The sequence below is a fragment of the Stigmatopora nigra genome, chromosome 3, assembly GCF_051989575.1.
Source record: "Stigmatopora nigra isolate UIUO_SnigA chromosome 3, RoL_Snig_1.1, whole genome shotgun sequence".
NCBI classification, from domain to species: Eukaryota; Metazoa; Chordata; class Actinopteri; order Syngnathiformes; family Syngnathidae; genus Stigmatopora; species Stigmatopora nigra.
The window spans coordinates 13796980-13807820 of record NC_135510.1 but is presented as its reverse complement, the minus strand read 5'-3'; the positions used below and the strand labels follow the sequence as shown (position 1 = coordinate 13807820).

At 37.0% G+C, this 10841-nt stretch overlaps 1 protein-coding gene across 1 annotated transcript in view; it reads right to left on the bottom strand.

Annotated features, from left to right (window-relative positions):
* Positions 1–1011: 1011 nt before the first annotated feature.
* Positions 1012–10841, bottom strand: part of kcna4 (potassium voltage-gated channel, shaker-related subfamily, member 4) — a 31740-nt gene continuing 21910 nt past the window's right edge. The window contains exon 3 of the mRNA XM_077713838.1: positions 1012–1127. The gene's annotated coding sequence lies outside the window, so the exon portion shown is untranslated. The remainder of the gene's footprint in view (positions 1128–10841) is intronic.

Sequence of the window (10841 nt, the reverse complement as noted above, 5' to 3'; positions counted from 1 at the left end):
AGCGTACCCAAGAATATGCGCAACAGGATCGTATCAATCTGGGAGAGCAAAACGAACACAGATGATTACTCCGATTGATGGTCGCATAACAGTCAAATAAAATTTGAAATGACTCTGCAACAGGACACACAAGTATAAATGTCTGCTATATACATTGTCTCCTATTCAGTGTGCATCTAAACCACAACATTTTGAGCACAACATAGAATAAATTCAGGGTTTCACCTTTGGTTATGTATTCATCAAGGCTAGGTTTAAAAAAATAGAGAACACACGTTCATGTTACTTTGCATACACTTAGAAGTGGAAACGAGTCAACAAAGCAGCTGGTCTGTTTGCATCTGAGAACAACCTAAGATGGATTGTATTCAAGAGAGGGAATCTTGGCTAAAGTAGTAGAAGAGTATCATCATCCATCATCTGGGACAGAAAGTGTGTGGCATATAAATATGTTCGGGTTAATGTGCCTGACATCTTTGTTTTAGTGAGAGTGGGTGTTAATGCAATCAACAACCTGATATCATTTCTTCTCCTAGTCTAAAAAAAAAAAAAAAACAATTTGTCATTGAGCTTTTTAAATGTAAAGACGCAACTCGGACTAAAAACAACGTTGACATCTGCTCTTGAGAGACTCATGTCAGCCTTGTTCGAATGACGATATGAAAGTAGTAGATACAAATAGCAAATAGTCGGCCGGCTACGCATAAGCAGCGAGTCAACTTACCAATTAATAACGCCTACTTCAAAACCTATCCTTGACCATGAAAGTGTGGAAATGGTATTCTCTAGCGTATTAAAATATCACCTCACTTCTTTCTTCAAACATTTTATCCACATGTAAGGAAAACATCTTAGTTTAAGTCTCATCATGTCTCCATACAGCTATATATGGGTGGTAATTAAGGCAATCATATTTGGGCCACAAGTTACTAATTTATTCAACCCTGCAGGGTTTGTTTACCTATATCAGGAAGTAGTAGTTCCACCCCCACATGCCCCCCCCACCAACCCCTCCCTTGTTGCAGAGTCCCCTCCAGCTATTGTTCTTCTTCAGCGTCCACTCCGAGCCACCAATGGTTCTCCGCCACGACGAGAGTTGCTGGGTTGACGCCCTGTAACTGGCAGAGCTGCAACACACAAATAGGAGAAAAACAAGGAAAGGGTTTGAAATATGTTCAAAACAACAACATTCTTGTGGCAATTATGTAGCAGGTTACACCACAGCTTTTGGCATCATGTCACCGCCATGCTCATTAGTTGGCAACTCACACATGCAAAATGAGAGAAGCTGAAATTATATTGTAAAGGCTGAGAAGCCACACACTATAAAAGAAAATAAAGTTCTTAATATTCCTTTTTTTCTCTTGCACGCACCACTTTGAAAAACACTACGTTAGAAAGGAATATCATTATATTGCAGGAATACTGTAGCACACAAAGCACAAACACACGTTATAGTCGTTTTTGTGGTGTAATAACAAGTATTTGAGTACTTTTAGTTCGCTTCCATTCCTTTGGTGCCTATCTGAAGTCAGAAATAATTTCTGTAGAATCTACCAAAATTAGCGAGAATGAAGTTTAAACCGTTTTATTGTTGTTGTTTATTTTTAACAGCATGTGCATTATTCAACTTGGTTGTGTCAGCTTTGTAATTTGCTCAAATACCTTTTCAAGCTAAACATGTTAGTTATAGTGTCTTAAATTGATATTTTTAAATGGAATTTATTAATTTTATGAACTATTTTATTCTTTCAAAGGTCTCGGGGGTGCTGGAGCCTATCCCAGCCAACTATGGGCACCAGGCGGGGAACACCCTGAATTGGTAACCCAGCCATTCACAGGGCACGAGAAGATATACAACCTTAGAGCAAATTAGATTGTTCAACCACCATAAAAAAACGAACATGAATTCAAGTGAGTGTGGGCTATGTGTATTTAGCACTGCAATGTTTTTTTTTTTATTTAGTTGTTTTATTTTATAAACCAACAGATCACTTCCAGCCTCTCCTGGGTGATAATTAATGCTGTAATCATGTATGAATAATTCAAGATATCCTTTAAAAGGGCTAGAGTAATACTGGTCACATTGTTCTGAAATATAAAATGAGAAAGCTGTGAGTCAGCAGGCTTACAGTAGAGTATACATTTCTGCTGTTATTGCTATGTTTAAACATGCTGAAAAACATGTATGCAGTACAGCTGGCTCCTTGTTCTTGGTCACGATGAAGCGATCAATAATAAAACCATTAAGTATGGCAGTAACAAAGTGGGACGTTTTCTTTCCATCGACAACACAGAAATCATCAAATCTAGGCACACTCACCTTTGGATATAAAAGTATTAGTTTGCAATCCAGAAATATTGTTAATTTCGATATAGTTAGATACAATTTTGACCAGTATATAAAAAAAAACTAGCCACCAATAAAAGTTATTGTCTCTCTTGATTTTTAGAAGCATAATTAATCACCGCTAATCAAAGCACAACAAGAATAATCTAAAAGGGATTTTGCTTTTTTAGACAATAAACTAACAAGGGCACCCTTATTTGTAACTGTGTCTATAAAACTCATTTTGCTCAAGGTATTTCTTCACTAAGTGTTTCTGTTTTTGGTCTTGCCTTTAGGGTGAGACACTTATATCGTGAAAGAATTGCTCAATTAAAGAAGTGTGTGCCTATTAAAACACAAACTATAAAGAGGAATATCCAGCCTCCAAACAGAGCACAGCTGTACAATTCTCCACCTCAATAATTTGAGGATTTCCACATAGTCTCAAAGGAGCTTGAAACATTCCGTATGCAATTATAGCTGCAGTAGCAACAAGACAATTAGCACTACATACTGAGCCTTTTATCTAATTCCCCTATCAGGAGTTGACTGCAGACTGCAGTGTTTGTTGTGGTTAGTGTACATAGGATTTACTCCCGGCCACTTTTTCTGATCTACTTGCAAAAACATCTCCCGCTTACAAGTACAAATTTGTTCATTTATTCATTCATTTCCCATATTGTTTATCCTCATGTTTTGTAGCCTATTCCAGCCAACTATGAATATCTGGAAGGGGACACTCTGCATTGGGGCAATTTAAAGTGTTCAACCAGCCTACTAAGCATTTCATTTTGGCAATGTGGGATGAAACCGGAGTACCCAGAGAAAACCCACACAAGCCCAGGGGAGAATATTACTCCACACAGGCAGGTCCGGACCTGGGATCAAACCCTCAGACGCCTGAAGTCCACGCACTAACCACTTGGACCCCTGGGCCGCCACAAGTACAAATGTTGTTGAAAATATTTGGAATAAACCCTAAATCAATGTTCTTCCATTTTCATTTATGTTTTTTTGGAGTGCAAAAGCCTTAATTCATTTTGTTTCTATTGAATTCTAAGGGGGGGGGGGGGGGGTAAACGCAATTTTCTGATTTGGTGCAAGAAAATGGTTCAAAGAGGCTTTATATATCGGAATGAATGGCGTGATGGATGGACAGATGGATCTGTGACAATAGACTAACTGGCCACCCATTCAAGTTGTGACCTCCCTTTTGGTCAAGTCTGGGCGGGATTGCCTCCAGTTCAGGTTTTACCAGGTATTCCATTGTTCATATTCATAAACATTCCTAGCCTGAGAGCAATTGGCATTACACAAATTTGTGATTGCATCAGTGATCTTTGTTCTCAGTAGTTCTCAGTCCTGATAAATTCTGGCTACGTCCTTGAAGCTGTCCAGTTGCCATGTTCCACTACACTTCCACTTTCTGCCATTCAGCAAGATGTTGAACAGGATTAGGGGCAGCCCACAGACTTGTAGATTGTCTGTCTAACTGTGAAGGTTACATTTGGATTATCGCCAGTTTGCATGTGTGCACTACATCAAGCTTCTTCTCCAATATTCAGTAATCTCAGACACGGAGCGGTCCAGACCAATCTATCAGACTGTTGTCGCTCATTGGAGACTTTGGGAGTAATAATGTTGTGGTGATGGAGAATTACACAGTAAATTAACGTCTGCAATGAGAAATCCCTTTAAAGTCATGTCATCCACAGTTTCAGAAACCACATCCGAAAATGCTGCTTTATTATCGCAAGGTTCAAAATATTCTATGAAAATTGAATTAATAGTGTGCTGTTCTGTAACGATCGAGACATTTTTACTTTATTCTTTTTCTTTATTTATACAAATAGATATTATATTCTATAAAAATGGAATTCATAGTGTCTGGTGATTTTCTTCAGTCTTGGTTCTGCTGCAAGTAGACAACTCTCACTTTATTTTTTGAATGCATTTGTTTTAAAGTAGCGTGATTATGACAGATTGCACTTGAGCTCACCTTCCCAGGAGAAGCTTCTTTGAGATGCAAGCGCTCGTGTTAATACTCTCATTAACAATCATGTGATCTGGGTGCCAGCAGCAGCTGCAACAACCTCCATCAAAGCTATGAGAAGAGCTTTACAGGCAGGTCACCTGTCGGAAAGCCTTACTGGCAGTCTTAGATGGTATTAGGTCTGTGTATTATAGGACTCCGAGTGTCCCACCAGGAAACGACGTTTGACGACTTAGCTGACTGTTGGCGATCGACTCAAGCGAGCAAATGTCGCCTGTTTCAGGAAGTTCAATAATCCTGTCAACCCATTTTGACACATGCGTTCATCGTCATAATATTCTAACCTTGAAGGCACGTGTCATAAATCTTCCACAGGAAGCAAATAACCGCACTTCTATTTAATCTACGGCCGGTTTTAATCTGATCAAATGGCTAACATCAACAGATGGACTCATCACACACAGAAAAGAAACTTTTCTGGATTCCTAGATCATCAACACAGATTAAAGCGCTTTTTATTCCCTCCAAAATGTCCCACAATCAAAGCTTTCCAAGACAGGAAAGCACACTACATGAATGAAATATTACAGCAGGGACTGATTCTAGAATGCACATGCACATGGTGCCTGGCTTCTTGCTTCCTGACATTAATCCAAAGGCGGAGGGGATTTTCTGCCTCTTGCTGCTTCTTGCCTCACACTCCTGCGGGGCTCTCAGATCCACAGTGCGTTTCCCAGTCTCTCGCACGTACGCCAAATTAGATGAACACAGGATTCAGACTATAAATACTCTGACCTGTATCGGTGCTGGATGCAGCAACACATCCAAAAAATGTACGACCAAACTCAGCGTCAGCACTTTTAACCAGCTCATCTGTTCTGTTGAATTGCGCAGAATGGACCATGACTACGCACCATACTCAAATAAGTCCTGCCATTGTCTGCTGTCCTCATGATGTGTGTATGAGTGGCTGTATGTCACTAAAATAGGGAGGGTAAAACGAAGCAAATTACCTGGAATACGGCAAAATGAAATATTCCATTCTGCCCAGTTATTTTCATTGATGGGGAAGTACTCAAAAGGTACTGCTGGGCCTTATATAAGCAGTGTACATTGCATGAAACCAGACAGCTGAAGCATTTGAAAAGTAGGTTAGCACCAATTACTTCCATGCCAGCAGCCAAATAATTCTATAAATTCTTTTCTTTACTATGACATTGATCAAATCAGACAGCATTTCTTATCTATGGTACTCTTTCAGGCCAATAACTTGTTGAGAAGGCAAAGGATTTACAAAGTAGAATGTCAACGTGAAGCCTGTTTTATCGTCAATACTTTTTATGTGCAAGTAGTCAATAGGTTAAAAATAATGATAATACAGCAATGTATATTATTTTTCAGACTGGAATTAAGTGTTTAAGTCATAAAAGCCAAAAATTAAGAGGCAAATGATCAAAACAAATACATTTTAGTTGATTTTAGTCATTATGGTAATAACAAAAAAAAGAAGAATAACAGACCAAATAGGCATCAGTTGACATACCATAACCACTACCAATACAGATACTAATAGCGTTAAAATACAACCACATAAAAACCTGTTTACCAAACTCTCAATTTCTATAAACTCCAAATCAGTCCCAAGTCCATTAAATTCTTAACCTGGAGCATCACTTCCAAAGAACAGGAAATAAAGGACGTGCCTAGATCATCCAGTATCTCACAACTGTCAGCATGAGAAAAAAAACAAAAAAAACAAATATATATAAAAGATGTTTCACTTGAGTTTTTGGCCCAGCCAAAGTATTAACAAGTATTAAAAATGTGTGACTGATAGTCTGGAAAACACAGTAGGTTATGTTTACTGCACTTACAACTAAAAAGATAAAGTATTTCTGGATGTACAATATTTTGGGGTTTTTGGTTTGTTCATTTGGCTGCCTGTTTTTAAACCATATAAAGATGATCAAGATCCTCAAATCCATTGATTCAAATGGAACTGCATCAAGCAGTTCAATTGTGTCAAGGACAGATAGCCAACTTCTTACTATTAAAGCATCAGACTTCAACATCAAGGTCATGCTGATGATGATAATATACATACAGGCAGTTGAAATTAATCATTGCACAATTGCAGATTCATCTCTTTTTGCTAACTGTCCAAAAAAAAAAAACCCTGAGTGATTGCAAACACAATTTGAGTGACCCAAAAAATAATGAATACGAAATTAGCATACGTTAACATAGAATTATGGGATGTTTTGTGCAAATGGAAACTACAACCAAGGTAGGAAAAACCAATGAATTTATTTCTTGACTCTTCTTTTCACATTTATTTGACTTTCATTTTTTTCAAATTGAAACAAGAGCGGTAATCTTTTGGGTCCTCCTACAGTAATTTAGAAAATTATAAAAGTAGATGAGATTCAACCAAGGGGAAGGTAAATTACTACTACTCATAAGAGAGAGGTAACCATATAAAACTGCTGCTGGTGGAAGGGCCAAGGCAATGCACTGGCATAATTGAAATGTTGTATTTTTCGGTCACCAGACGGATATTTGGAACTAAAACAAGAGAAATTTTCAATCGATGGGCGAATGCGCATTCGCGAATTAAATTTTTAAGGTAAGCATGGCTCGCCATTGCTATATGTATATAATTTCTTTTATTTGTTGCCAAGGCTGTTATTCAACTGCACTGCACCTTTTTTTTTAGCAATGTGTTTTGGCATGTGTCAGGGATGTGGCTTTATGAGACAGGATGGACGGTTATTGCCCACTCAACCTTTATTTTTACGGAGTCATGCACAACCATTTTTTTTATTCACGGAAAAATAATGAATATATATATATATATATATATATATATATATATATATATATATATATATATATATATATATATATATATATATATATATATATATATATATATATATATATATATATATATATATATATATATATATATATATATATATATATATATATATATATATATATATATATATATATATATATATATATATATATATATATATATATATATATATATATATATATATATTTATACAGAGTGCAATTCAGTGTTCATTTGTGCCCTCTCTTGCGAATGCACATATTAAAAATGTTTTTGAATGTCACTGGTCCATTGACAAGTGACAAGGAAATGTCCTGACTTAGTTTGGCTCTTTCATTACCTTAAGGTATTTTTCCTTTGATATGGTTTGAACAGCAGAATTCATTTGTCTACAAAATTCCAAGCAGCATTTCTTGCCTCTTCGATCAAACCTTTGTTTACATCCACTTACCAGGAAAGGAAAGATAATGATGATAATGAGTAAGGACACATCATGGCCGTCATAAAAGCTGTGATGAAAAGCAGAGCTGAGGAACACCAAACCAACAAACGTATTTTGTTTGTGCACATTTTGCACAACTGTCGGCTTCCGAACAATTAAAGCCAGGGCAACAGAGCATACAATGAGTTCGATATAGTATTGTGTTACAACCAACAAAGCGGAACTGAATAAGGGCATTCAGATTAATGGCTTTGTTTTAAGATACCACACTCCATACCTGTCAACCTCGAACCATTTGTGATCTTACCAAATTTTGTTTTCGCCCTTACATATATGTATAAATACATGGAAAATCTTACCACTTTACTTTTTTGTAAAAAATCACGAACAACAAGTAGAAAATGTATGTTTATGTGTTTATTGCTTTCAAAGTTCCAAAATGAAACGAAATGTTTATCATGATCTTTTTTTTTTAGCCAATCAGAGGCGCCGGTACATATTATATGTACCGGCGCCTCTGATTGGCTAAAAAAAAAAGATCATGATAAACATTTCGTTTCATTTTCGTTTCAAGTGATATATGATATATCACTTGGCAGACATGCGTTTCCGGGAAGAAACAATGGCGGATGGTGAAAAATGGCTAGAAAGTGCCTTAATTTATTTTTTTTTCTCAAAATCACCGTTTAGCGTACCATTTTCATGTGTACAGCGTACCAATATAAAAATGGGCTTTCAGTTGTACCAATTACGGCGAGAACGTACCAGTTGACAGGTATGACACTCATTTTTTTGTTTCTAAATATTGATCCAAAACAATGGGCTTCAAATATTTATATAATGTCTAAAATGATTTGGCCAAGCTTTAGTAGCTTGGTCTGGATTAACTTCTATTTAAATTTGGATGAAAGCGGGCAGGCGGACAAATAGTTAACGTGTCAGCTTCATTGTTCTGGGGTCGAGGGTTTGATCCCAGGTCGATCGATCATCACCGTGTGAAGCCTGCATGTCTTTCCTGTGCCTTTGTGGGTTTCCTCCCACATCCCCAAAACATCCATGGTAGGCTGGTTAGACACTGTAAACCTGTCTCTTTCTGCTCACAGACTGGCTGGCCACCGATTCAGGGTGTTCCCTTAAGTGATCTGGAATAGGGTCCAGCACCCCAGAAAATGAATGAATACATTTAGTTTAAAAAATGACTTTACCAGTTGGCCTTTCAGCACACATAAAGTAGCCACAATAGAACCAAACAGAAGACCAAGTGGTCAGCTTGGTTTGGGACAAAAAGTGGTATCTTTTCGAAGAGGTGCAGCATTAAAGTCCTCACTTAAAAAGGAAAAAAAAGGGTTTTCATGTTTTTCATTTCAAATCCAATGACAAACATCCAGAGCACAACTTCCATGAGCTGTAGTGACCCCCAGAACTACCAAACAAGCTAATGCAATTGGGTTAAAATAAAATACCAATCTACAATACTATAGTTTTCTGTACACAACTTCAACAACATTTCAAATTGGATCATAGCAAAATCAAACCAAAAGAGAAACTCGTACCAGTTGTGATATTGGCAATAAAATGTTGGAAAGAATAGTTGTAACAGTTGCAGTACATGGTTGTCATTTGTATGTTGAGCCTGCCGAAAGTGACTTAAACGGTGCAATCAAACTTAGTTACTTTGCAATTAAATGACTTTACTAAATGATATTTCAAGATAGTAATCTGTAATTTAAAATCAGATTACAATTTACTAATCAGTAAGTATCACGTTAAGTATTCAAGTCAACTAAATAGCTGCCAACCAGGCTACTTTTTTTTCGTCTTGCTGTAAGTTTAAAGACGATTTTAGGCCAGCTGATACAATTGTCAACATTAATCAGTTTCAGAAACAGACAGTGTTGCTGGAGCAGCAGCACTCTGTCTTAAAATGACTCGTGCACTGACATAGATAGAGACCCTCTGATTTTAGGAGTGTACATGGCCCAGAATTTGGTGCTAAACCATTGGGTCCACTGCTTCCTTCTACACTGAAAAAGAATGATTTATATTGACACTTCATTAAAATTGAACATTACTGGACAAACAACACCAAAGGGTAATTGGGTTTTTTTCTTCATTCCAAGCTTTCCTAGTATAGCATCTTCAAAGACTGTAATGGAGCTGAGTGAGAAGACAATAGTTTAGTCACGTTATAAATCATATTATTTTCACACAGTTCCATCATTTGTAAGGGAAAACACACCAAAAACTCGATTGGATCACTTTTACTCACCACTAACAATACATCGTAATGAGAGTGCACGGGGGAATATTTTTTTAAGCGGAGCCAACTTTCGTTTTGCTTGATGGAAAAAGCCTCCTGGCACATTAGTAAATCTCAATGATCATACTACAGAACTATCAAATCGAGCTTTTTTTTTCCTGTAAAACATTTCCCTTTTTTGTTAGTCCTCAGGCAGCAGAGTTGCATGTAGGTTAGTGTCGCCAAATCACAACAAGTAGATTGTGACTGTGTTGGACTCTGGCAGTTCTATTTAAGTGTTTTGCATCTTCAACCTGTGCTTGCTTGTTTTTTATTTCTTCCCAGTAATATTTATTATCCACTACTGTAACACATTTGAACTTTGTCATGCTAATATGTTTTAGGATACAATTTTCTGCTACACAGGAGGCTACCTGTGTGGTTCATGCCTACAAGTTGGGCCTAGTATTTTAACAAGTACAGTGCAGGTCTAATTTTATGATAAAAGTGAGCCGAAAGTGACACTACCAATAGAAAAAAATGATGACAATGAGAATAATCGTATATGGAACTCTAGCTAGATAACAAGGGCATTGAATAAAAGCTTAAACAGCTTTCAATGTTAAGCCCTTTAATTGACTGGTGAGTGGCCCAGACCTCCAACCTTAACTCAGCTGGGACGGGCTAAAGCTCGCTTGTGACCCTGAATACTTTAAGTGGTCTAGAGAATAATACATGTATGGATGTTACTCCCCTGGAACTGGTTCATTTTTAAAGAATTTCCTGACAAGGTTTTTCTTCTTTGGTCTTAATGTCCTTTTCTTGCTATAAACACATTCTATTCAGAGATCACAATCAATAAATCGAAACAAGTCTTCATTTTTTCCCTGCAGGAATGATTTCTCTTTGACATCAGTACAATCAATTTTACTTTAATCTGACAATTATTTAATGGAACGGGACCATTAACTTGAAAAT